Source organism: Hemicordylus capensis, chromosome 12 (assembly GCF_027244095.1).
Source record: "Hemicordylus capensis ecotype Gifberg chromosome 12, rHemCap1.1.pri, whole genome shotgun sequence".
In the NCBI taxonomy this organism is placed as follows: Eukaryota; Metazoa; Chordata; class Lepidosauria; order Squamata; family Cordylidae; genus Hemicordylus; species Hemicordylus capensis.
This window is the reverse complement of record NC_069668.1, coordinates 21972308-21999355: the sequence shown is the minus strand read 5'-3', so window position 1 is coordinate 21999355 and position 27048 is coordinate 21972308. Positions and strand designations below refer to the sequence as shown.

At 47.5% G+C, this 27048-nt stretch overlaps 1 protein-coding gene across 6 annotated transcripts in view; it reads left to right on the top strand.

Annotated features, from left to right (window-relative positions):
* LOC128336014 (rap1 GTPase-activating protein 2) overlaps positions 1 to 27048 on the top strand; it is a 196884-nt gene that overhangs the window by 31109 nt on the left and 138727 nt on the right. For 3 of the 6 annotated variants that reach the window (XM_053275079.1, XM_053275071.1, XM_053275073.1), the window contains one exon: positions 350 to 891. The exons of 2 other annotated variants lie outside the window; for them this stretch is intronic. The gene's annotated coding sequence lies outside the window, so the exon portion shown is untranslated. Of the gene's footprint in view, positions 1 to 349; positions 892 to 25190; positions 25199 to 27048 lie in introns of those variants that run through there. One more of the 6 variants, XM_053275074.1, reaches the window with a different exon arrangement.

Genomic DNA, 27048 nt, shown 5'->3' with positions numbered 1-27048 from the left:
GGGGATGGTGATGCTCTGGGAAGAGCATTGAGGTTCCAAGTTCCCTCCCTGGCAGCATCTCCAAGAGACTCCTGAGAGAGACTCCCACCTGCAACCTTGGAGAAGCTGCTGCCAGTCTGTGTAGACAATACTGAGCTAGATAGACCAAGGGTCTGACATAGGCAACTTCCTGTGTCCGTCTACTCGGACTGCCAGTGGCTTTCCAAGGCTGGGCAGAGGAACTCCCTAACACCTGTTTTCTGGCCCTTTTCATTGACCAGTGTCCTCCTGCATGCAAAACAGATGCTCTACCACGGAGCTCTACAAGTGCAGAGTGCCCTGCTTGAGTGCCCTGCTTTTCATCTCATAGGTGCTGGATGGTTCCAGGTCTGTTCCATGACAGAATGGGAAGCTGAACCGAGCTCTTTCTGGTCCAGGCCGAACACCGACACCTGCTCCCCATCTCCTGCGTCTCTCCAAACCGCAGCACTGCAGATGAGCTCCCACCGAATCCCAAGAGAGCCCCCCCTGCCCCCCTTTTCTTTGTTCCTCACACTGTGAGGAGGCCTCTCTGCCCTCTAAAGCATCCTTTGTGCTCCTTGCAAGGAGGGCAAGAGCTTTCCTGGGATGCAGAGCGGAGAACGAAAACATCAAGCCCTCTTGTGGCTGTCAGCATCCTTGGTTTCTTGCCAACCGACTGTGGAGAATTAAAGCACAGCAGTCTTGCCCGCCTCTACTCCAAGTCAACAATGCACTGTGTCTGCATCTCCTCCTGCGAGGAATACGCAGCAGCTGGCCACGTTTTCTCCGCTCCGTTTTCCTCTTAAAAACTCACCACCAAACCTTGCCTTGATGTGTTCCGTGTGTGTGTGAATCTTGCATAAAGTGGATCAGGACGCCGGTGCTTGCAAGGTAAGGGGCCATCTGGACCATACTCTGAATATCGAGCCATGGTGGGGCGGGGGGGGGCGTGTGGCTGGGCTTTGAGAAGGGCGAGAGGATTTGGAATGGGCAAGGCGTCCCAATGTAGACGGTCCGTGTGTGCGCCGACAGTGGTCCTGTCTCTGAATATTTGCACACACGTTGGATAACAATGGGGACTGTGCAGCATCTGTGACGCTTTTCCAACAGTACCTACCAAAATGTGGTTGCTCTCCAAAGATTATGACCGTGGAATTGGAAAGGCATGTGAATCCTCAGTGGGAGGCGGTTGTTGGCATGAGCCCGTGCTTTCTGCGGATGCGACAGGGATGGTTTTTCGGTCGGGGAGGTCAGATGGGGTTCTGGGAGGGAGGACCGGCTTGGAAAGGTTTTGTCTTTTGATATGCTCTCGATTCAATAGGGGTGTGTGTGTGTGGGGCACGCCTTAATTGCTAACTTGTCAGTCTAATTCTCGCCTGTTTGACAGCAGAAGAAAAGGCAGGATAAATATTGAAGAAAAGAGAGAACGGCTTCCTTGCAGCTGGGAAAGAAAGCAGAGCTGCAAGTTAGACCTCCTCTCATTCTGGACGTCTGTTCCTTTAACAGAGAAATAATCGGCATGCCGCAGAGTTGTGTCTGTAAGGGTCCCGCTTGCACACTTGAGGGAAGCAGGAATAAGAGATGGTTTTGCGGGGGAAGGGAGCTTTAATTCCCATGTGGAGAAAGAAGGTGTGGGGGAGAGCTGGTCTTGAGGTAGTGAGCAGCCTTTGCTAAGCAGGGTCCACCCTGGTTTGCATTTGGATGGGAGACCGCATGTGAGCACTGTAATATATTTAGTTTATTTTTTGTGTGTGTGTGACTTATATATTGCCCTTCCAAAAATGGCTCAGGGTGGTTTACATATTCCCTTTAGGGGATGGGGCCACTCTGGGAAGAGCAGAAGGTTCTAAGTTCCCTCCCTGGCAGCATCTCCAAGATAGGGGTGGGAGAGACTCCTGCTTGCAACCTTGGAGAAGCCGCTGCCAGTCTGGGTTGACAATACTGAGCTAGATGGACCAATGGTCTGACTCAGTAGGCAGCTTCTTGTGTTGCTATGTGAACAGAGAGTGAGCTAAGGTGGCAATATTTATTTGTTTGTTTTATTGATTGATTGATTGATTGATTGATTAAGAGCTGTCAAGTCGGTGTCAACTATTAGCGACCCCATAGATAGTTTCTCTCCAGGATGATCTGTCTTCCACTTGGCCTTGAAGGTCTCTCAGTGGTGCCTTCATGGCTGTCGTCATCGAGTCCATCCACCTGGCTGCTGGTCGTCCTCCTCCTCTCTTAAATGCCCCTCACTCTCCTCACAACAACCCTGCCAGGTAAGTTAGGCTGAGACAGACATGACTGGCCCAGAGTCACCCAGTGAGCTTCGTGCTTGAATGGGGATTCGAAGTCGGGTCTTCCCGGTCCTAGTCCAACACTCGAACCACTACACTATGCTGGCTGTATTGCAATAAGTGTATTGCAAATTGTGCCATTGCAGAGCATCTGCTTGGCATGAAGAAGGTCCCAGGTTGGCAGCGTCTCCAGTTACGGTTGGGGAAGACTCCTGCCTGCAACCTTGAAGAAGTTGCTACCGGTCCATGCAGGCAGTACTGAGCTAGATGGACCCAGGGTATTAGAGCAGCAGTCTCTAATGCTGCTCAGCATAAGGCAGTATTCGAGATTTGTCAGGAGTATCCAGACCTGCTCTGCATACAGGAAGCCCCAGGTTCCTTCCCTGACAGCATCTCCAAGTAGAAGGACCAGGTTAGGAGGGGATGGGACTGACCTCGGTCTGAGAGGCCGGTGAATTGTTGCTGGCCAAAGCATGCCCCTGGGGTGGCACAGTAGACTGCAGTCACTTCATATGTTTTATGCACCTGCCACAAGATGTGGAAGCCTGAAGATTGGCAAGAAGGTATGGGCCCTGCTAACTGAGCAAAGAGGCACTTTTTAAGGTGGTGATTCTCTTATATTTAGCAGGAGGAGAGCGACTGGCCCTATCCAGCCCTAGCACAGCATCCCTCCAGTGGTTGTGGCTGGTATCTACCCTTATGTTTCTTTTTAGATTGTGAGCCCTTTGGGGACAGGGGATCATCTTATTTATGTATTATTTATTTTTCTGTTTAAACCGCTTTGAGAACATTGGTTGAAGAGTGGAATATAAATCTTCCTCTTCTTCTTCTGCCCTCTTCTTCTTCTGCCCTCTTCCTCCTCTTCTTTCCTCTTCCTCTTCTTCTTTCCTCTTCCTCCTCTTCCTCTTCCTTCTCTTCTCTCTTCTTCCTCTTCTTCTTTCCTCTTCTTCTTTTTTCTTTCCCCCCCATGTTATTAGCCATACACAGAGTCCAGGGTTTGTGATACAGTCTGAGCAACCTGGGTGCATGTTTAGGTGAAGATGTTTTGTTTTTTTCTTAACTCCATGAAGGCTACGGATATGGGGGCCAGTCCTGAGTCACTCTTTCACAAAGAGATGGGGTGGCTGCATTTGAAATAAATGTGTCCAGATCTGGTTGCCTCTTCTCACAAAGGATATGGAAGGGATGGCACTCCAGAGGGTCAGGAGGTTGGGACACTTTCTCTGCAAGGGAAGGCTAAAGTGTTAGGCGGCTTTTGGGATTAGAAAGAAGGTGACAGAAGGGAGATATCATGAGATATGATTTATGAAATGATATGTGGTGATAAGAAAGAAGAAATGTCCCCTATCCTCATCCTCTCTTAAAATACTGGGATTCGAGGGCCATCTGATGAAATTGCATGACTGACAATATATTCCAGGCAGGCAAGAAGAGTGTTCCTTCATACAATTCATAGTTGGCTTATGGAGCTCGCTGCCACAAGGTGTGGCCTTAGATGTCTTGAAAGGGGAATCTGACCAATACATGAACACCAAGCTCTTCTCCTCCTCTCCCGCAAGTCCTCTGGAGAGCACAGGGGGCTCAGGAGAGAGGTGGTGTCCTCTCTGGTATGTGCTCAGCATGGAGAGGTGGGCAGTCTCACTTCATGCTCAGAAGGGTTTCTGAGCTTCTTGAAGATGGAATTGAGACCTCTGGGGAGAGGGACTGGGTGGTCCTGGGTGGCTCGTTCTCCATAGGGCCAGGGGCACTTGCCCACGGCAAAACTGGCAAATGCCCATTTGTAGCCCAGCATCCTGTTTCCCGCCAGATGCCTCTGAGAAGCCCATAGGCGAGAGAGGAGGGCTTCTCTCTCTCCTGACGCTGCTCCCCTGCATCTGGGATTCGGAGGCACGCTGCCTCTGAGCCTGCAGGCAGCCTACAGCTAACAGGACAAGTCGTCAAGGATAGGCCTGTCCGCCATGAATTTGTTCAAGAATGTGGATAAAGCCATGCAAGCTGGTTGCCATCACCACATCCCGTGACAGAGAATTCCACAGGTTTATTCTGTGCTGTGTGGAAAAGTATTTCCTTTTGTCAGTCCTGAATTTCCTGGCAACCAGTTTCACGGGATCAAAGGGAAGATGAAACGCTTTTATAAAAAAGACATTCTTTCTACTCAATAACCTGCATCCTGTGGAAATCATAGGGACATAGGAAGCTGGCATATACTGAGTCAGACCATTGGTCTAGCTAGCTCAGTACTGTCTGCACAGACTGGCAGCGGGTTCTCCAAGGTTGCAGGTAGGAGTCTCTCTCAGCCCTCTCTTGGAGATGCTGCCAGGGAGGGAACTTGGAACCTTCTGCTCTTCCCAGAGCAGCTCCATTATCCCCTAAGGAGAAAATCTTCCAGTGTTCACCCTTCTAGTCTCCCATTCATATGCAACCAGGATGGACCCTGCTTAGCTAAGGGGACAAGTCCTGCTTGCTACCACAAGACCAGCTCTCCTCTCCATTAACTACAACCCACAGGTATAGTTAACATAGGTACATTGGAAGCTGCCATTTACTGAGTCAGACCCTTGGTCCATCTAGCTCAGTATTGTCTACACAGAGCGGCAGCAGCTTCTCCAAGGTTGCAGGCAGGGATTCTCTCAGCCCTATCTTGGATATGCTGCCAGGGAGGGAACTTGGAACCTTCTGCATGCAACCGAGCAGGTGCTCTTCCCAGAGCGACGCCATTATCCCCTAAAGAGACTCTCTTCAAATGCTCACACATGTCGTCTCCCATTCAAATGAAGGGCAGACTCTTCTTAGCAAACAGGACAATTCATGCTGACTACCACAAGACCAGCTCTCCAGGGACAACTTAGCAAAACACAGGCTGCTTCCCTATGGAATCCAGGCGAGTCAGCCCAAAGGGCACCCCCTTGAATCAACCATGCATTAGCTGTGCCCGCCAGCCATCAAATGCCCAACTTCCCACCTCTCCAATGACCTTTCTCTTGCTTCTTACGGTTGCCCCTGTTGGAAGTTAAAGGACTTTGTGCTGTCTCTTTGCCTCAGACAGTGGAGGACAGACTAGTAAGTCAGAGGGCTAGAGAGTCAAGACATTGGTCATCCCTTCTCCACTGCTCTGATGCTATCCCTTTGAAATGTAGATTGCTACTCTTAGGGATTCAACTTCCTCCTTCCTCTCTCTCTTCCTACCTGGCCTCCTACCTTGCAACATGGCAAGCCTCTCTCCCTGCACCATGTGTGCAGAGAAGATGCAGAATCCATCTGCATCCAGCTAGCTAGATAGATTAGAAATCCTAACTCCTCACTTTCCTATCTAGAATGGAGTTCCTTAATAAATGCCTTTTTATATTGATTTGAAACTATGAATTGGCTCCAAGTTACTTTACTCTCAGCACACACTCATGCCTAACTAAACTACCTCTGTGTTGTGCCTCTGTGCACTCTGCTATAATGAGAAAGGGATTCTCTCACCACAGAGAATTTCCAACAGGTTATGGGAGCCCAGTATTTTGAGCTGCGTGTAATGCAACTAGAGAGTTAGGCTTGTTCCAGGAGATCCAGTGAGATCTAGCGTGGACACTTTGAATTGCTAATCTGCAGCAACTGCCTTTTGGAGCCGGTGAGGATGGCTACTTACCTAGAAGGAAAACTCAGGCTGACTATCCTGAATGCAGACAACTATTTGGAATGGAAAACCAGATTGAGGATTGCACTGAAAGCAGAAGGACTCCAAAACATTACTGAAGAGAACCCCCCTGCAGATGGAACCACAGCTGCTGAAAAAAAGGCGAAAGAAATTTGGCTCATGAAGGATGCAAAATCTCAAGCGATGATCGCAGCTTCTGTGAGTAAAAATCTCCTTTATGCTATATGTGATCTTGGAACCTCAAAGGAAATGCTAAGCAAGCTAGACTCCTTGCATATGAAAAAGGGGTGGGCATACACCTTTAACTTGAGAAAGAAAATGCAGGATCTTCAGTATAAAGATGGCGACTATTTTTCTACTTTTGTGGGATTTTTGGAAGATTTCTTTTTCCAATTTAAAGAAGCAGGGGAGGAATTTTCAGAGAGTCAGAAGCTGGAAGCTCTGTTCCTAAGCATGCCCCCCAGCTATAGCAGTTTAATCGGCCAATTGGAAACCCACACCAATCTAAGCTTTGAGAAAGCAGTGGAAACGTTGTCCTCTGAAACAAGTAGAAGAAAAATTTTGAATTCACGCTATGAAAGTGAATTGGCAAGTAACTTTGCTCTTAAAGCAACAATTGATCATTCCAGAGGAAACCCAAGGTGGGGAGGGAATGCTGCAAGAGGAAACCGCATGGGGCCCCCACATTTACAAAGAGATCTGGCTTCATTGCCGCCAAGGAAACTCAGTCCAGAGAGAGAGGTCACATGACCGCCAGCAGAGGGACTGCTCCTGAAATGAGGCCAACTGGGACTAATGCCTTTAGATGTTTTCTATGTAATGAATTTGGCCACAAGGTGGCGAACTGTCCCAAGAATCAGACAAGAAGGACCGACTTTACTAAAGAGAATGGGAATCATGATTTCAAGTTTACAGAAAGATATTTGAACAGGAATTATAATGTTAATTTGATGCAAAGCGATGAAAAGTTCATTTATTTGGATTCTGGTTCGTCTGTGCACATTTCGAATAATCTGGCTTTCTATACTGAACTGTTTGATATTCCTGAAGAGACTGTTTATTTGGGCAATAATATTACAATTAAAGCCAAGAAGAAAGGTGAAGGAATTTTGTATTGCAAATTGCTGGATGGATCTGTTAAACCATTTTTTCTTAAAGATGTTTTGTATATCCCTGACTTCTCAAGCTTCTTGATGTCAATATCCAAGCTAGAGAAACAAGGATGTGAACTGTATATTAAAAATGGACAATGTTTTGTTACCCGGAATGGAGAAGTTTGCCTTGTAGGCTCTAATTCCAAAGGTCTTTACATTGTGAAAGAGCAATCAAAGACAGACAGAGAAAGACCAGCCCAGTCCAAACCTGAGGCATACCAGCCTAATGAAGTGAACCTTGCTCAGTCATGCCTGCATGAAAACTGCTTGCAACTGTGGCATAGACGGCTAGGACACAGGAGTTATGAGTCAATCCAGAACATGAAGGAAAAGGGATTAGCTAATGGCATTGATTTTGTACCATGTGACATTGTAACTAACTGTGTTTGTTGTCTTGAGTCCAAAGCAGTTAACAAGCCATTTCCTAAGCAGAGTGAAAGGAAGACCGGAAGACCCCTGGAACTGATCCACAGCGATATATCTGGACCACTACCAGCAACCATAGGTAATCAAAAATATTTTCTAACTATAACAGATGGTTTCTCACGATACACATGTGTATTTCTACTAAAAGAGAAATCGCAGATGCTCAAGAAATTAAAAGAATTTGTGGTGATGGCAAGCAACAAATTTGGCTGGAAGCCAAAGATCCTACGCACAGACAATGGAGGAGAATATATGCCCAACGCCACACAGCAGTTCCTGAGAGAACATGGAATCGTGCATCAAACCACGGTAGCTTACTGCCCATCCCAAAATGGAATCTCAGAAAGAAAGAACAGAAGTCTACTGGACATGGTAAGATGCATGCTTGCTGACGCACACCTCCCACAGAAATTCTGGGGAGAAGGCATCATGACTGCGACATACATACAAAACAATGCACACAAAGCCTATAGGAACAACACCATATGAACTTCGGCATGGTCATAAGCCGTCCATGACGCATCTGCGTGTCTTTGGAAGCACGGCTTACTCATACATCCCAAAGGAAAAAAGGACTAAGTTAGGGGCTAGGGCCACAAAAGGGATTTTTGTAGGCTACTCAGCTACAGAATTCTGGATCCTGACACCAACAGGATAACCATAAGCAGAGCGGTGTGTTTTGAAGAGAATGAAAGAGCTACATCTTCAGAGGGGGCCTATACCGAAGCAAGCAACCAGACCAAGCACCCTGATGACTGGATTATGCTTCCTGATCTCAGAGGAATTGAGGAGGAGGAGACAGCAGATCCAGATCCAACCATACTCGACACAGAGACCCCCAGCGATCCACCAGACGCACCCGAGGTAATGGGAGAGACCACAGAGGGTGAGGTGAGGCGATCAACGCGCTCAAACAGAGGTGTTCCAGCTCCAAGACTGTCCTACCTTTCAAGAACGGCGGAACAACCAGAACCTTCATCATGGGAGGAAATATCCCAGCTACCACAACCAGAAGCCCAGAAGTGGAAACAAGCTGCAATTGAAGAGCTTGAGGCTCTACAGAAAAACAAAACCTGGACTCTTACTAAGTTACCTCAAGGAAGGAAAGTTATAGGCTGCAAATGGGTTTTCAAACTCAGACATAATGCTGATGGTGAGATTCAGCGCTACAATGCCAGATTAGTAGCAAAAGGATATTCACAGAAATATGGAGAAGATTATGATTAAACCTTTGCACCAGTGGTTAAACATACCATAGTAAGGACTCTGTTAAGTATTGCTGCTAGCAAAGGAACGCATGTTGAACACCTAGACATGAAAAATTCATTCTTGCATGGCGAACTGGAAGAGGACATTTACATGCAACAGCCACCAGGTTTCTTAGAGAAAGATGTCTTTACACAACACCACATTAATTTCGTGGCCCCCGGATGAGGTGGTGGTCCCTAGCTTAGAAGGCTTTAAAAGGTGGTTAGACATATCCATGGAGCACAGGTCTACCCATGGCTATTTCTCATGAGTATGCCAGTGTGATATAGTGGTTAGCATGCTGGACTAGGACCGGGGAGACCCGAGTTCAAATCCCCATTCAGCCATAATACTTGCTGGGTGACTCTGGGCCAGTCGCTTCTCTCTTAGCCTAGCCTACTTCACAGGGTTGTTGTGAAGAGAAACCTAAGTATATAGTACACTGCTCTCGGCTCCTTGGAGGAAGAGCAGGATATAAAATGTAAAAAAATAAATAAAATAACATGCCGGCAGATGGTAGGCAGTGGGTCCTATCAGCCTTAGAGGATTCAGACAGCCATTTCTCAGCCCTACCTGGAATTGCTGCAGTCAATGAACCGGGGACATCCCGCCGGCAAAACAGATGCCCTTCCACTGTGCAGCAGCTCCCAGAACTCGCTGGAGCAACATCCCGCTTCAGTTACAGGACCCAACTCCGAATTGCTTCTGCTCAAAATTAGTCGTGCTACTGGCTCCTTTTAGCCTAGCTCCTAGCCTGTGGAGACTGACCCAAGAGGAGGAGAAACTAGCCTTGTGGCTGCGAGCATGAAATGTCCCCTTTGCTAAGCAGGGCCCACCCTGGTTTGCTTTTGGATGGGAAACGACGTGAGCACTGGGACACAGGAACATAGGAAGCTGCCATATACTGAGTCAGACCATCGGTCCATCTAGCTCAGGATTGTCTACACAGACTGGCAGCAGCATTTCCAAGGTTGGAGGCAGGAATCTCTCTCAGCCTGCGGAGGGAACTTGGAACCTTCTGCTCTTCCCAGAGTGGCCCCGTCCCCTAAGGGGAATATTTTACAGTGCTCCCATTCAAATGCAAACCAGGGAGGACCCTGCTTAGCAAAGGGGACAAGTCATGCTTGCTAGCACAAGACCAGCTCTCCTTAGGGGGATGTGGCTGCTCTGGGAAGATCAGCTTCCTTGCAAAGAGAAGGTCCCTCCCTGGCAGCATCTCCAAGATAGCGCTGAGAGAGACTCCTGCCTGTAACTTTGGACAAGCCGCTGCCAATCTGTGTAGACAATACTGAGCTAGACAGACTAATGGTCTGACTCAGTATATGGCAGCTTCCTATTTCCCTATTTATTTATTATTTATTACATATTTTCCAAAATTTATGTTTACATTTATATCCCGCTCTTCCTCCGAGGAACTCAGAGTGGTGGACTTGCTTATTTTTATCCTCACAACAACCCTGTGAGGTAGTTTAGGCCAAGGATTCTTAACTTTGGGTCGCCAGATGTTATTGGACTTCACCTCCCATAATGCCCAGCCAAAAGTCACTGAGCCTGGGGATTATGGGAGTTGAAGTCCAATAACATCTGGGGACCCAATGTTGAGAATCCCTGGTTTAGGCTGAGAGCTACATCATTGGCCCAGAGTCTCCCACTAGGTTTCATGGTTGAATGGGGATTCGAACCCGGCTCTTCCCGGTCCTAAGCCAAGCACTCTAACCACTACGCTATGCTGGCTCTCTATGCCCTTAGCTTTGGAAAGGTTGCATCTCTGAACCTGCTGATAGCCTCCAATTATGCTTCAGGATCCTGGGAGCAAGGGCTGGCTGCAGATACCTGAAAGAAGTAAATAATTGGCAAAAAATAACAGGCAGAGTGAGAATGCATTATTGGCTGGATGCTCCCTAGTGCAGAGGAGGGTTTCGTTATACTGTATAAACAAAAGCTGCTGTGTGGTACTAGAAGAAAAAGGATGGGGCTGGTCCTGTGGTAGCAAGCATGAAGTGTCCCCTTTGCTAAGCAGGGTCTGCCCTGGTTTGCATTTTGATGGGAGATGACATGTGGGCACTGCAGATAGGGGATGGAGCCACTCTGGGCAGAAGAGCATCTGCATGCTTGTGTGCAGACGGTTAATAGGAACAGAGGGACAGAGAAAACTGCCATATACTGAGTCAGACCATTGGTCCAGACCAGGATTGTCTACACAGACTCGCAGCAGCTTCTGCGAGGTTGCAGGCAGAAGTCCCTCTCAGTTCTAACTTGAAGATGTCAGGGAAGGAACCTGGGACTTTCTGCATCCAAGTAGAAGTCCCCTCCCTGGCAGCATCTCCATTATAGGGCTGAGAGGGACTCCAGCCAGCAACCTTGAAGAAGCCACTGCCAGTCTGGGTAGACAATCCTGAGCCAGATGGACCAGTGGTCTGACTCGGTATAAGGCAGCTTCCTATGATCTTTGAGAAAGTCTTTCTGCTTAGAAAAAATAAAGATATATTTTAAAAGCTCTACACAGCTGGTACTGAAATGATGCCCAGAAAGGACTGAATAATAGGGATGTGCACAAATCATTTTTTTTGTTAATTCGATGGTGCCCAAAACAAATCACTCCTGATTTGTTTTGTATCCAAACCTACCCCCTCCATATCGCCCCAGATTCGATTTGTATTTGGTCCCCATGGGTGCCACCTACCACCCATATTTCAAGGCTGTGGGACACTTGGTTGACTTTTAATGAATTATTTTTAGTTTTTACTGATTTTGAACATTTTCGCTGTAGGAAACAATGGGGATTTGAAGTTGCCATATCCTAACCCTAAACTAGATCCCCAGCTTTCTTTAAAAAAAAAAAAAAAAAAAGCTAAGCTCAAGCCCTTGTAGAAGTGGGGTTATGGAGGAAAATGTGCAGTCATTATTTTTCAAGTGTTCAGCCGTGCCAGCTGTCAACTGCCATGTGTCAACTATACCCCCCACACAGAGAGAGAGAGACTGGGGTACTCAGTTTATTTTTGAAGTGTTTAGATTCTTTGGTATCTTCATTACACACCTTCATTTCTTCTGTTCATTTTGACACCACTGCTTTGCAGGTGGAGGTGGAGAATTAGTGGCATCCCATGTTCCAACTACCCCACAAGCCACTGGGTACTCAGTTTATATTTTAGGAATTCTTGAGGTGTTTAGACTCTTTGTTGTGTAATGAATCCTCATAGGGATTCATTATGAGGAAAGGTTATTAGACGCCAAAGAGCCTAAACACTTGGAAAAAATCCTAGAACATAAACTGAGTAGCACCCCACTGCTTTGTGGGTGGGTGTAGTTGGCACATGGCAGTTGACAGCTGGCACGGTTGAAAAGAGAGTCAAAATGACTAGAAGAAATGAAGCTGTGTAATGAATCCTCATAGAGATTAATTGAGGGAAAGTTATTATATACCAAATAATCCAAATACCTGAAAAATAGTGACCACACATTTTGCTCCATAACTCCACTTCTACAAGGGCTAGAGCTTAGCTTTTTTAAAAAAAATGAAAGCTGGGAATCTGGAGGAATTAATAGGAGGGGTCCAAATCTCAAATTGATTCGAATCGAATCAGGCACGATTCTATTTGTACCCAAATCTAGCCAATGGACCACAGGAGTGATTTGTTTTGTCTCCAAATCACCTGAATCAGCTAGATTCAGGTACAAATCGATTTGTACCCGAATCAGCTTGCACACCCCTAGTGAATAATTCTCTCCTTTGCAGCCTTCACCATGAAAGATTGATGGCATCATTAATACTTCACGCTGCAGTCGGAGACAATTTATCTGCTTATGATGATGATGCGGAGAGAGACAAAGGCAGCTGTGCTCATCCCGGGATTTGGGACTGCATGGATGATGGATAAAGCGCTGCCCCTGTGTTTCTGGCCCTGTTGACCTGCCTCTATGGGGAACAGAGCATGGCTGTAACACCCACTACCTCCATTTTTCATGTGGCTTCAGGTAGCATCATTCTGGCAGGTCTCAGAGGCAGATTCCCATTCTGCAATGATACTTGGTTTTGAAAGCCAGCTTGTTAAAATATAGATGTGTGTGCGTTTGCTTAGTTGGATGCCCAGCCGATGGGTTCTGAAATATTATCTCTTTTGTGGATTTGGAGACGATGTAACTTCTCCTTGTACTGTCACTCAGTTGGGATGCCTCCAGATTTCTCCATCCATTTTGGAGAAATTCGGAGTGAGCTAATTTTGCTTTCCAGAACCAATACATTAGGAATCTTCCATTTTAATTTTGTATAAAGCCAGATCTTGATCAGAATCCAAACAGGAACCCAAAGAGTCCTTTTTAGAAGCAGCCTGACCTTGAGATCCAATCCTTTCATGTTTCCAGAGGCTGTTCTATTGGAGGGATTTGAGAAGCACACAGACAGGACCAAGGTTACCTTGGATTGAGTCCAGAATCATTAAAAGCAGAGAGAGATTCACTCTGTTTGCTGACTGCAGAAATGGATTTGTCCCGGAGCTTTGGAAAGTGGTGGACTTCAGATGGGAGAAATCGGAACATATATTCTTCCCTCCCTCTCTCATGTGGCTCAAATAAGGCAGCACCGAGACTAACCCAATCATAACTGTTTCCCATTTGAAATGAATGAGACATCAGTTAAATGAATGACTAACTTGCCTCATTGGGTAGGGAAAGGTCCAGTCTTTTGTCTGTTTTGATACTACCCATGGTGGTAATTCTCAAGGACCCTCCTGGCCAGTCATATTGAACATTAGTGTGTGGGTTTTTAAAAAATAGGCCACTGCTTGCTTATGCATTAAAGCAAATTAGTATTACTTAATAACTTAAAATTAGTAATTGCCTAAGTTGATGTTAAGCATAATGAGAAGGAGAGATGTCTAAATGTCCCAACACATGAAATTGTCCCCCGGCCCCACTAACTGAGCAAAGAGGCACCTTTTAAAAGCGGTGAGTCTCTTGTATTTAGCAGTGGGAGAGCAACTAGCCCTATCCATCCCCAGCACAGAACCCCTCCAGTGGCTGTTGCTGGTGTCTGCAATAGATTTATTTTTTAGATTGTGAGCCCTTTGCGGACAGGGAGCTGTTTTATTTATTTATATCTTTGTAAACCGCTTTGGGGACTTTTGTTGAAAAGCAGTATATAAATATTTGTCGTATTTGTAAATAGCTATGAAAAAGTACCAATACTGGCTGGTAGAAAGCACCTCTGCAGACTGCCTCATCTGCCTGTCCTGGGACTTTTACGCCCACTCGGGAACGGGCCTTCTCTGTAGTCACTCCTGGGCTATCTATGGCATGCACACCCGATAGACGTTCATGGTTTAACATCTTTATCGGCCTTTAAAAGAGCCCCTAAGACACATTTTTTAATGCCAGGCTTTTAACGGCTAGAATAAGACAAACTGTCAAAACAATTTCAAACAGTCAACAATTCCGCTCGGTTGAGTGTGGTAAAGTGTTTTAACAGTTTGTTGTATTTTGTTTTTGTTGTGTGTGTTTTGATGAATCACCTAGAGCCTTTGGAGTATATAAATTAAAGTAATAGAAGAAGTTCTACGGCCGCCAGCACTAAAGCACCATGACCCTGTTGTCGAGGCTACCGGACTGTACAGGGGCATCTATGCTGGGGTGTCCGGGAGACACCACAGCACAGCAGTCTTCTGGACCTCTCCTCTTGCATCAAAGCTTCAGGCCGGCACCTGGGTTAATACGCTACCCGTGCTTGTTGATGGCTGCCTCATAGGAACAGAGGAGGCTGCCATATACTGAGTCAGACCATTGGCCTATCAAGCTTAGTATTGTCTTCACAGACTGGCAGCGGCTTCTCCAAGGTTGTGACAACACCTGCCTCGTGACCCCTGTGATATTTGAGGACCAGGGATGCAGCCTCCAGAAGTGGCTAGTGACCCCTGACTGGGGACAAAAGGCTCCAGCAGATGTGGATGTGAGCTCAAGGTGCCTTCAGTCTATCTGAGAGTGTATCCTCTCTTACGATACAAATACGACGAATATTTATATAAAGCTTTTCAACAAAAGTTGCCAGAGCAATTGGGAACTTCCCGGGGGTGATGGTGGTGGAAGGGGGCCACCAAATCCCTTCCTCCCCAACTGGAGAAGACAGTTTGTCCCATAAAGGGCGGCTATGAGGATATTAACCAATGAAATGATCATTTTTCTGGCTATTTATTGACAACCATGGCCGGTTGGCCAGCAAGCACGTCCCCCCTCTGCAGAGTCCCCTTGCTGCTCTCAAGTTGTTTGTTCCCTGCAGCTGGTATTCCGAGCTATACTGCCTCTGAACATGGAGGTTCCATTTTAGCAACCATGGCTAAAAGCCTCATGAATTTGTCTCCTTCCCTTCTCTGTAAGCAAGTGATGACCATGTGTCGTGTTCACCCTTTGTGTGAACAAGTCCTTCCTTTTGTCTGTCCTGAACCAAATGCTGGTTCATTCATTCATTTATTTATTTATCAATCACATTTTTATACCTCCCAAAACGCGAGTTGAGGATCACCCATTTCATCGGGTGATCCTGAGTTCCGGAGTTACCCGAGAGGAAGAACAATATTATTGCCCTCTTTCCATGCATGATTGGATAAACCTCTCTCCTCTCCATCCTCGGCTTTTGAAGGCCTGAGAGGGGCAAATGCTCACTGACCCAGGTAAAATTGATTTAACTCTCAGCAACCCCCCCCCCCATGCAAAGTGTCGTTAGAACAAGGGGGAAGCCAGGACCAACAGCTGCTGCAAGATCCGCCAGCAGGGGGCGTATTTCCACATGACCATCTGTCACATGGCGACCCATTAATTAGCTGAAATGCCGCTGTCAGCTCCAGTGTGGAGGGCTTTTATTTACGCACCAGCTGTGTTAAAATAACATTATGAGGTCTGACATTGCCAAATGCAGGAATCCAGTTAATATCAGCCTGGGCTGGCGGCAGCTGTCAGTGGATAATTTTGCTTGACTTCCGGGGGGGGTGGGGGGGTTGGACACGTGCACCGTGCAAATGATGGCTTAGGAACATGAGATCGCCTGTCACCCTGCCTCTTAATGGGCTGAATCTTCTCGTCATAGGTTAATTAGAGCAGTTCTGGGCGAGTTTCTGTTCAGGCAAATAACAACCTTGGTGGGAAAGCCGGCTGTCAATTTGCAGACTTCGAATGGCGACATTGGAGATGTTCCCAACCCATGCGTTACGATGATGAATATATACTGCTTTTCAACCAACGTCCCCAAAGTGGTTTATATATTTTATTTATTTATTATTATTTTAATATTTATATCCCGCTCTTCCTCCAAGGAGCTCAGAGCGGTGTACCTGGTTATTTTTTTATCCTCACAGCAACCCTGTGCGGTAGGTTAGGCTGAGAGATACACAACTGGCCCAGAGTCACCCAGTCAGTTTCATGGTTGAATGGGGATTTGAACTTGTGTCTTCCCAGTCCTAGTCTGACACTCTGTCCACAATGCAATCCAAGGCAATTCAATTTAAATATACATATTCCTCCCACCCTGCGATACATCTCTGCTCAATACCAAGCCAATCCCTAAATATTCAAGCGGGGGTGATAACCACAAAAAGGAAATCACATTAGAGGTGTGCATGGAACCGGCTGGCCTGGTTTGGTCCGGCCCCGCTTTGAACCCCCCCAATTCGGTCCAGTCCAGGGGGGGTTCGCGAATATATTCGTTTATCTCTAGCCATTTGTGCCTGTGCGGCAGCAGGCAAGATGGCCGTTGTGCCTACTGTAAAATGGGCCACGGCGGTAATTACCGAGACTGGCAGGGGAGGGGGAACCTTTGTGGAACACACACATACACCCCGTGGCCTTAAGGAAGCCCCACAAAGGGGCTAAAGGTAAATGAATTTTTTTAAAAAAATCACAAAGTGGCGGGGGGGTTCGGTCCCGGTCCGGACAGAACCAGTGGGGGGGGGTTTCAGTTCAACCTCAAAGCATCGAACCCCTGAACCAGTTCGCACATCTCTAAATCACATCATACTTCCATTACTAAGGCTGGGCTGGGCAGAGGGTCTGCGGAGAGCTCTGGTGCTGGACCCCCACTGCCTGCCTGCCTGCCTGCCTCCTTGCTTCCTCAGCTTCAGGCTTCAGCGAGGCCTGCATGGAGGCCTCTCTGGAAGCCCCGCCCACTCGCCAAACAGCTAAGAGGTGGGGAGAGACTGAACTCTAGCAGCTGGCCTGGGAGCCTTTCAAGCTGCACACAGACACAAAAGATTGGCTGCTGGGACTGGGGGAGAGAGGAGGGCAGGCTGCACTGCAGTGTGCCCAGAGCGGGGCCTGTGCCAGCGTGGGGCTCTTGGGGCAATTGCCCCAGTCGCCCCACCCTAAGGACGACCGTGTTCCTATATCTATCTATTTAAATAATAGCATATACCCCTCATGCTTAATCTATAGGGATGTGCCACGTAAATGACCAGAGCGTATGCGCAGTGCCCTCCAAAATGGCCATGGCCACAAGGGAAAGATCCAGAATGGCCCGAAAATGGCCTGAAATGTTCCTTAGAAGACCAGGGGTAGACTGGTGGGGGGAGAGTGGGACTGCACAGACCCCCCCCCGTGGCCGCACCACCACACACACTCTGAGCCCACTGAAGACTACACACACACAGAGTATATATATTCTAATATATATAATCTTTATCTATATCTATCTGTCTATCTATCTATGTGTAACACCGGCTCAAATTTGAACCCAGCCAGGGAGTTTGTTCAGTGGTACAAAAACGGATGTGCCCAGTTCTGTTCGAGTCTGGTTTGGACTTGAACTGAACCGGACAAATGGGTTTTGTGCACACCCCTATTAATGAATAAAGTAATCATTTTTGTTGTAATGGGCATAGCAAAGAGATTATGCCCATCACCATATCAGTTCTATCTCCCCCGTGCACTTTGCTTTGTCTGGGGCCCCAAAGATCCTTGGGGTCAGCCCTGCGGGAGCTGGCTAAGCAACTTGGGATAGTTGCACAATATGGAATCAGTCCCCACTCGTCTCTGCTCACCCACTCCAAGCCGCAAAGGGCACCTTCGCTTCTGGAGACAGAGGGTGGCTCAGCTGGGATGGTTCAATACTGGGGAAATCGTTTCTGTAATTACCCAGGAGGTTTATGCAGAGGCCGGGCTGCTCTTTTGGAGAATTAAAGTGCACCGACAGAGACGCCAGCATGCCCACAAGGGCCAAGACTTTCAGGAGGGATGTGTGTGTGGATTATTGCTCTTCCGTTTGGAAAGTGCTTGTTTCTTTGATTAAAGCCTCCGGGGAGCTGGTGATGCTTGCCTTGGCTGTGGTGATGGGCCAGGTTGCTAAGAGCAGGGATGCAAATTTCACCCCCCAAGCTCAAGGACGGGAATGATGAAGACCACAAGCTGGTCTTGTTGTGGCGAGCAGGGATTGTCCCCTTTGCTAACCAGTTCATGCCTGGTCCGAGGGGGGCAGACACGTTCAAATTAGTTTTTGGTTTTTTTAAGTTGGACTCACCTCTACTGCTGCCAGGTTTGGTGGCCCTAGGAGGTGCTGCTGTGGCCATGGGTGGGGTCCTTCCAGCAGCTTCCCCTCTCCTGACAGACGGCGGTGAGTCCAACTTTTAAAAGAAAAACTAATTCTAACATGTTTGGTAGCCCTGAGCTGGGCCCTAACCAGCCCGGGTGTGTGTGTGTATCGGCTTGACCTCCAGCTGAACCAGGCCCGGTTTGGTTCGAGATTGAGCCTTCGAACCGAGCTGGTTCAAGATCAAGCCGGCTCATGTATCCTTACTGCCTAGAAATGTCAGTCTCTGTTGGAACCACAGGCTGTTTCATGAGAGTTGGTCTTGTGGCAGCAAGCATGACTTGTCCCCTTTGCTAAGCAGGGTCCACCCTGGTTTGCATTTGGATGGGGAGATTACATGCGTGAGCACTGGAAGATACTCCCCGCTTAGGGGATGGGGCCACTCTGGGAAGAGCATCTACATACTTGCAGGCAGAAGATTCCACATTCCCTCCCTGGCAGCTCAAGATAGGGCTGGGAGAGACTCCTGCCTGCAATTGTCTGTGTACACAATACTTAACTAGATGGACCAATGGTCTGACTCTGTATATGGCAGCTTCCTGCCATATAGTGACAAGAAGGCAGCATGTTCCTATGGAGTGCTGTCACGTCAGGTCACAGGGGATGGATTCTGGTCTCATTCATAGTGCCATAGCCCTGTGGTGTACAGTGCCTGCCTCATGGTGTTGTGAGACACAGGCCCATCGTCAATCTGTGTCCGGGTTCTCTCTTCAGACGGGGTTGTGGGGGCTGCACAGAACGAGCCTCCATACGAAGGATTCCCTGCACATAAAAATGCAAATCACTCACCCAGACAATCGTCCGATACAGCAGGGAGGTTTGGGGGCCAGGAGACCCTCAAACCTCCCAGACAGAGGTACTCTTACCCCTGGGCTTCTGGGCCAAAGTCCATGGCCTCCACACCAAATCCTCTTTAAGGCCCGCAGATGCTCTTTAGTCTGTCCTGGGTGGTGTGGCTGCCGAACCGTGTCACGAGTCCCCACAGCCCCCAGTGGCCAAGTGTGCACTCTACATGAACTTTAGGTGGGGGCGTGTGGGGGAAGTAGGCATGCTTGTCTCCCATTGAGAGGCAAACCAAGGTGTGCAATTCAGGCTTGCTAGGACCTAATGGCGCCGTGGGGAAATGACCTGCCTAGCAAGCCAGAGGTTGCCGGTTCGAATCCCCGCTGGTGTGTTTCTCAGACTATGGGTCGGATACACCTATATCAGGCAGCAGCAATATAGGAAGATGCTGAAAGGCATTGTCTCATACTGCATGGGAGGAGGCAATGGTAAACCTCTCCTGTATTCTACCATAGAGAACCACAGGGCTCTGTGGGCGCCAGGAGTCGACACCGACTCGATGGCACAACTTTACCACAAGACCAGCTCCACTGAGCTGGTGTGGTGAGAGGGATTGGGGGGGAGGGGGCGGTTTCCACAGTATTGCAGGCATAGGTGCAGGGCCAAACTCTTGAACCCTCTCCAGCTGCTGGTCTGGAGGGCCACAAGAATAGACGGGGACTGGAGACTGGGGCAAGGTAGGGTGGTGACAAAGAGGCAGCAGGTCTGTCTGGGAGCTGGATCAGACCTCCAAAGTGCACTGCCCACTCAGCAAGCTGCCCCACACAGCCAGAGCAGCAACCTCTGTGGGTTTGGCAGGGCCACACCCTTTCCTGGCCTGGCTCACCAGTGCATAGCAAAATAGGAAGCTGCCATATACCAAGTCAGACCCTTGGTCTATCTAGCTCAGTATTGTCTACTCTGACTGGCAGCGACGTCTCCCAGGTTGCAGGCAGGAGTCTCTCTCAGCCCAATCTTGGAGATGCTGCCAGGGAGGGAATTTGGAACCTTCTGCATGCAAGCAGGCAGGAGCCTTCCCAGATGGGGAATGCAGCTCTTTGAAGCAGGGCCACTCCCCATGTTGAAGGTCCCAGGTGCAGTCCCTGGCAGCATCTGCAGTGGGAGGCTGAGAAAGGCTCTTGCCTGGATTGCTGCTGGCAATCAGAGTAGGCAGTATAGAGCTAGATGGACCAACGTCCTGACTGTGCATAAGACAGCTTCCTATGCAGTATACTATGAGGCATACTGCTTTTGAAGCTGGAGGCTCCATTTACCCATCATGTATCTGTAGCCAATGGAGGATTTGTGGTGTATGGGGCCGTAGCTCAGTGGCAGAGCTTCTGCTTGGCAGGCAGGAGGTCCCAGGTTCAATCCCTGGCAGCATCTCCAGGTAGGCCTGGGAAAGGCTCCTGCCTAAAACCTTGGCAAGCTGCTGCCAGTCAGTGCAGGCAGTAGTGCACTAGGTGACTTTTGCACAAAAGGTCAGACTCTGTACAGGGGCATTATGAAGATCCTTATCCATCTGTATATCCATTGCAACATTGCAGCCAAGCAACTGGGATGATTACTGCCTACAGATCTTTCACTCTTCCCGCCAAACATCCATAGGGACTAATACCTCATTTTTGCCTTTTTGAAAAACAGAAAACTCAGTTCCAGGGGTGGGGGGGGGTGGGGGGGCAGGATCCAAATCCTGCACAGCTCTGAGACACAGGCTGTGAGTATTAATGTGCCCGATGAGTGCATATCTTGAATGTCCAACAGTGGAAGAGGAAACCGTAGCAGGGAGAAATTATTTCAGTCGACGCATGCTTAATTTGGAGATGGGCTACAGAGAGACCTTTAGGAACAGAGGAAGCTGCCATATACTGAGTCAGACCCTTGGTCTATCTAGCTTAGGATTGTCTACCCAGACTGGCAGTGGCTTCTCCCAGGTTGCAGGCAGGAGTCTCTCTCAGCCCTTTCTGGAGATGCTGCCAGGGAGGGAACTTGGGACCTAGATGCTCTTTCCAGAGCAGCACCGTCTCCTAAGGGGAATCTCTTCCAGTGCTCACACATGTATGCTCCCATTCAGGTGCAAACCAGGGTGGTCCCTGCTTAGCAAAAGGGACAATTCATGCTTGCTACCACACAACCAGCTCTCCTCTCTTTAGCTCATGAAGCAGCCTGTGGTTCCAACAAAGACTGATAGTTCCAGGCAGAGACCAGCATACGTATGGCTACATTTCACCAAGTTGAAATTTAGGAACACAGGAAGCTGCCATATACTGAGTCAGACCGTTGGTCCATTTCGCTCTGGATTGTCTACACAGACTGGCAGCGGCTTCTCCGAGGTTGCAGGCAGGAATCTCTCTCAGCCCTATATATTGGAGAAGCCAGGGAGGGAACTTGGAGCCTAGATAGTCTTCCCAGAGTGGCTGCATCCCCTTAGGGAATCTCTTCTAGTGCTGACACATCAAGTCCCCCATTCAGATGCAACCAAGGTGGACCCTGCTTAGCTAAGGAGACAAGTCATGCTGGCTACCCCGAGACCAGTTTTTCTTTGGAAAGTACAGGCAGAATCAAAGGGACGTCCGCCCCCAGAAGGGGGTGTTGGCTTGGCATGGTATTTCTCTGTAGTTCCTTCTGCAGGTAATTCAGGACTCTCATACATAGCTGAAGGTCAACATTTACATTTAAATCGAGTTTTCACTTTGGGTCACTCACTTTCCATTTCCCCCTTTAGGCTGTACAAGAATAGATTTGCTTTCTTCAGGAAGGGGCCAGAAGCACAGAAAAGGAGATCAGGGTTCTTGGCCTAGCAAGTGAAAGCCTGGGTTTTTTTGTTTTGTTTTTTTAAATGGAGGGGTATTAAGAGAGGTCATTCACACAGTCAAAAACTGTTCTCACCGGGTTTGGGAGCTGTGTGTGCTTCCAATTTTCAGTTGTGTGGTTTTTCAATTTTCATTTCCACATAACCGGAAATTAGGAACACACACAGATCCCAAACCCAGCTAGAACACCATTTTTGCTTGTGTGGATGACCTCAGGCAGAAGCTTCTAACAATAGGAGCTGTGGGGTGATACTGTAAGAAAGGCTTGCTCTCTTTATTTTATGTATTTATTGCATTTAGTTCCCACTCTTTCTCCAAGGAGCCCAGATGTTTGGCAGGGGAAAAGACCAAGAATTAATTTTAAGAATTTAACAGATGCAAAGGAAAGAGGTGGTCTTACCCTGCCAGACTTAAGGTTGTACTTTGATGCTGTTTGTTTGACATGGCTAAAAGAATGGATAATATTAAGAAACCCTAGAATTCTGGACTTGGAGGATTTGATAGAAGGTTTGGATGGCATGCGTATCTGTGGTATGAAAAAAGTAAAATACTCAAAGACTTTTTGAATCGCTATGTGAGAAGGAGTTTAATGAGGGTGTGGTTAAAATATAAAAATTGGTTGGAACCTAAAACTCCGTTATGGATATCTCCGATTGAAGCTTTATCATGCAAAGAAGTAAATATGCAAATGTGTTGGGGTACCTATAGGGATTTGTTACATTTTCAAGACAAGGATTGTAAGTTAAAAAGTTTAACTGAAATACAAAATTTGGTTAGAGATTGGTTTCAGTATCATCAGTTAAATGAGATATATAAGAAAGACTTTAATGTTGGATTTGAGGATCAGATTTCAAGTTTTGAGAAGGAATTATGTCAAAATGATGAAAAATTAGTTTCTAAAATGTAGAAACTGTTACTTCTGGAGGAGACAAGAGAGGAAGTGGTTAAAACGACCATGATAAAGTGGGCTCAAGATGTGGGGCGTAATACAGAAATGGCAGCCTGGGAAAAGTTATGGGAAACTGATTTAAAATTTACTGCATGCTATGCTTTAAAAGAAAATTATTATAAAATGATGTATAGATGGTACTTGACACCCAAAAAATTGGCATTAATGTATAAAAATGTTTCAAACAAATGTTGGAAGTGTGGACATTCTGAAGGTACTTTTTTTCATATGTGGTGGACCTGTGGGAAGGCTAAAGCCTATTGGGATATGATATATAATGAGTTAAAGAAAATATTTAAAATGACATTTCCTAAGAAGCCAGAATCCTTCCTACTGGGAATAACACAAGGTTTAATTTCTACAAATAATTTAACATTCTTCATGTATGCTTCTACGGCGGCCAGAATAATATACGCACAAAAATGGAAGAGTAATGAAGAGTAATGCCTTCAAAAGAAGATTGGCTGATAAAAATTTTGGAATATGCGGAGATGGAAAAACTTACAACACTGATAAGAGACCAAAACTTAGAATGTTTCAAAGAAGATTGGAAACCATTTTTGGTGTATCTAAAAAACTATTTTCCTTCTATGGACCTTACAGCTGGATTTGAAATTTAGAGAGAGAGAGAGAGAGAGAGAGAGAGAGAGAGAGAGAGAGAGAGAAATGCAGGTTGGGTAGACTAATTGTGTTTGTAAGGGTTTAAATTTATGTTTTGAATTATTATTATAGCAAGGGTAAATTTTATAGCTGATGTTTCACGAAGAGAGATGCGCGGGAAGTCCACTTCTGTTTATTATGTTTGTTATGAATGAATATTATTACTGTTAAAATCAATAAAAATTCAATTTGGGAAGAAAAAAAAGGAGCCCAGATGTTTAACCTAACAACAACCCTGTGAGGTAGGCTGAGGTAGAAGCAACTGGCCCAGAGTCACCCAGCGAGTTTCATGTCTGAAGAGGGATTTGAACTCAGGGCTCCCTAGTTCCCTTCGTCCAGTACTCTAGCCACTACACCATGCTGGCTCTCATGTTGTAAGTCCTGAAATCCTTAGCCCAATTAAAACATTAGGTTCAGCGCAATAGTAACTGGAAAATTTGCTACCACAATGTTCTGTTGATGATCCCTGGCTTAGATTATACACTTCCATGGAGGTCAGTGAAGCCTTTTAATGGCTACTGATCATGCTGGCTATATGGAGCCTCCAACCCCAGTCTACCTCTGAATCCCAGTTGCTGTGAAGGGTTGTTGTCTTCATGCCCTGCTTGGCCACGGCGGGAAACTGGATGGTGGACTTAGTGTACCTTGGTCTATGGGAGGAGAGCTGGTCTTGTGGTAGCAAGCATGAATTGCCTCCTTTGCTAAGCAGGGTCTGCCCTGGTTTGCATTTGAATGGGAGACTACATGTGAGTACTGTTAGAGATTCCCTTTAAGGGATGGGGCCGCTCTGGGAAGAGCATCTAGGTTCCCAGTTCCCTCCCTAGCGGCAGCATCTCCAAGAGAGGGCTGGGAGAGACTCCTGCCTGCACCCTTGGAGAAGCTGCTGCCAGTCTGTGCAGACAATCCTGAGCTTGGTGGACCAATGGTCTGACTCAGTATATGGCAGCTTCCTATGTACCTTTGGTCTTACCCAACAGAGCACTTCAGCATTATAGTTTTGACCCCGCTTTCATCTCTGGAATTCTTTTTTGGTGGGGGTACTCATTTCACTTCTCAAAGGGGATATTTCCTACTTTTACCCCTTCCGACCAGTGCTGTACTAATTTCAGTTCATTTCCTTATTTATTTAGCATATGTGTATACTGCCCCACACGCACGTCGCTGGGTGGTTTACGATGCAACTGAACAATAAAATAGTTCAAAATCGTAGCTTCCAGGCCAGGATCCGACCCAGCAGGTCAAAGCAGACCTCGGAAGCCATAAAGGGGAGGAGGGCGAAATAATACACCCTGACATGTTTGCAGCTCTTAAAAAAGAATGGGCAAGTGGTTTCCCAGAGAGAGGAGCAGCCTCCTCTCTGTTAATCTCGATTCGCAGCAACCTACTGGGGCAGGAAGTGGTCAGGGTGGTTTTCTGCGCCTGTCGATCGAACCCAAGGTGCTAAGTAACTCCAGCGTTTAAAGCCCTCTCCAAATATGCCTGACACCAGACCGTTGGGTCTCCCCCTGCTCGTTGCTGCGAGCGAACAGGCGGCCGTTTCCAAGAGTAAAAGCAGGCTGCTCCATCGGAGCAAAAGCAAGCAAGAAGCCATGGCGATTTTTCAGAGGAAGCGCAGCGTCTCCTTTGGAGGATATGGATGGTGGGTTTGCCTTTATTTACTTGGGGGAGTCATGGACACAGGCTTTCCAACTAAGATCCAAAGATCTGAGATCACTTCAAAATGCCGGGGGCGGGGGCTGTTGGTTTATTTAAAATTTTTATAATCCACCTTTCTTCTAAGAAAGCCCAAGAGGGCTTACAGTAATGAGAATTTCGAAAAACACTGTCATTAGTAAAAGGGTTCTGCCAGACCAAAAATAAATAAAAAAAGGAAGAAAAATGAAACAGATTATTAAGCGAGCTCTGGGAAAGCCAACCCCCCAAAAGGTGGGCTTTTGCCAGCTGCTAAACCCCCGAAAGGGGGCCAGTTGGACTGCCTTTCCTGAGGCATGGAGTTCCACAGGATGGGGCAGTTGCTGAGAAGACCCTTTATGTGTTACTTCCCACCCCCCCACCCCAGTGAACCTCTGAGGGAGCAGACACACACAGGAAAATAATCTTTTGGGATCTTTTCATGGGGTAGCAGGTTCCTAATGGGGCATTCTGAAGCCCTAAGCACATCTTGCACAGATATGTGTGAACAGTGCATTTTGAAATTTTCCAGAATCTCTCTCAAGGATCTGAAAATATTAAAGCCAAATGTATTTTAAAAAAGAAGAAGAAGAAGACAAATACAGTATATAACTTCTCAGGGTGGGGAGGTCTGTAGACCCCTAACATGCAGTCTGGTTATATGGCATGGATCATGGGTTTTGTGGTCGTGGGTTTTGTGGGTCATTTTGTGGATCATGGGTTTTGTGTTTTTGCATGGATCCTGGGTTTTACTGTGGAGGGGTGGGGTGCGGTAATCTGCCTGCCATTGAAAACTCAGGGATTCAAAGTCAGTTCCCCATCTGGACAAATTGGTATCGATCAGGACACATTTGCTACATCTGCCGGTCATGACTCTTTGGCCGGTGTGAGATGGAGGTTTGCTTTGCTGGACGGAAATAGGGGCAAAGAGAGGAAGCAGCTTGTGGTCCCACTCTTTGAGCACTGCAGAGTCCTCCCACACACGCTGAGCTGGTTGAATAGCTGCCCTTCGTGATTGCCTGCAAATGAGAGAATCTCTGGATTCTGCCCATGGTGCATGGCTTCTCCAGGATTCAGGAGTCTGCCTTCCACAATATCTGCAGCTGGAAGGGATTTAAGGGAGATTTTGCAAGCCTCATTAGGAAGCTGCCTTCTACCGAGTCTGACCCTTGGTCCATCTAGCTCAGCATTGTCTACCCAGGCTGGCAGCGGCTTCTCCAGGGTTGCAGGCAGGAGTCTCTCTCAGCCCTATCTTGGAGATGCTGCCAGGGAGGGAACTTGGAGCCTTCTGCATGCAAGCATGCAGATGCTCTTCCCAGAGTGGCCCCATCCCCTAAGGGAAATATCTTACAGTGCTCACATGTCGTCTCCCTTTCAAATGCAAACCAGGGCAGACCCTTCTTAGCAATTGGACGATTCATGTTTGCTCCCACCAGGCCAGCTCTCTGCTTCAAAAAACAGCCGGGCATGCCAAAATGCAGCTGCGGTCAAAATGCTGGGAACCTTCCTTGCACGAGGGCTGTGAACTCTCCGGGTGGGCTGCATGTGTAGTGCGATCACGATTGCGGAGGAAAACCGGCCAGGAGCTGGAGGCGCAAACCCCAGTGTGTTTACGAGAAAGGAAGCGGGTGGAGTTGCTTGGTCACATCCGGCACACGCCCTGCCCGTGGGAAGCTTGGCGAACGAGACGCTTTTACGGCGGATCTCGGGTTGACGGTCCTCAGCAAAGTTGCGATGTGGACCTGTGAAACGGACATCATTTGACAGCCAATTCTGTTCCTCTGGGTGCCGGCGACACAGCCCGGCACAGAAATCAAG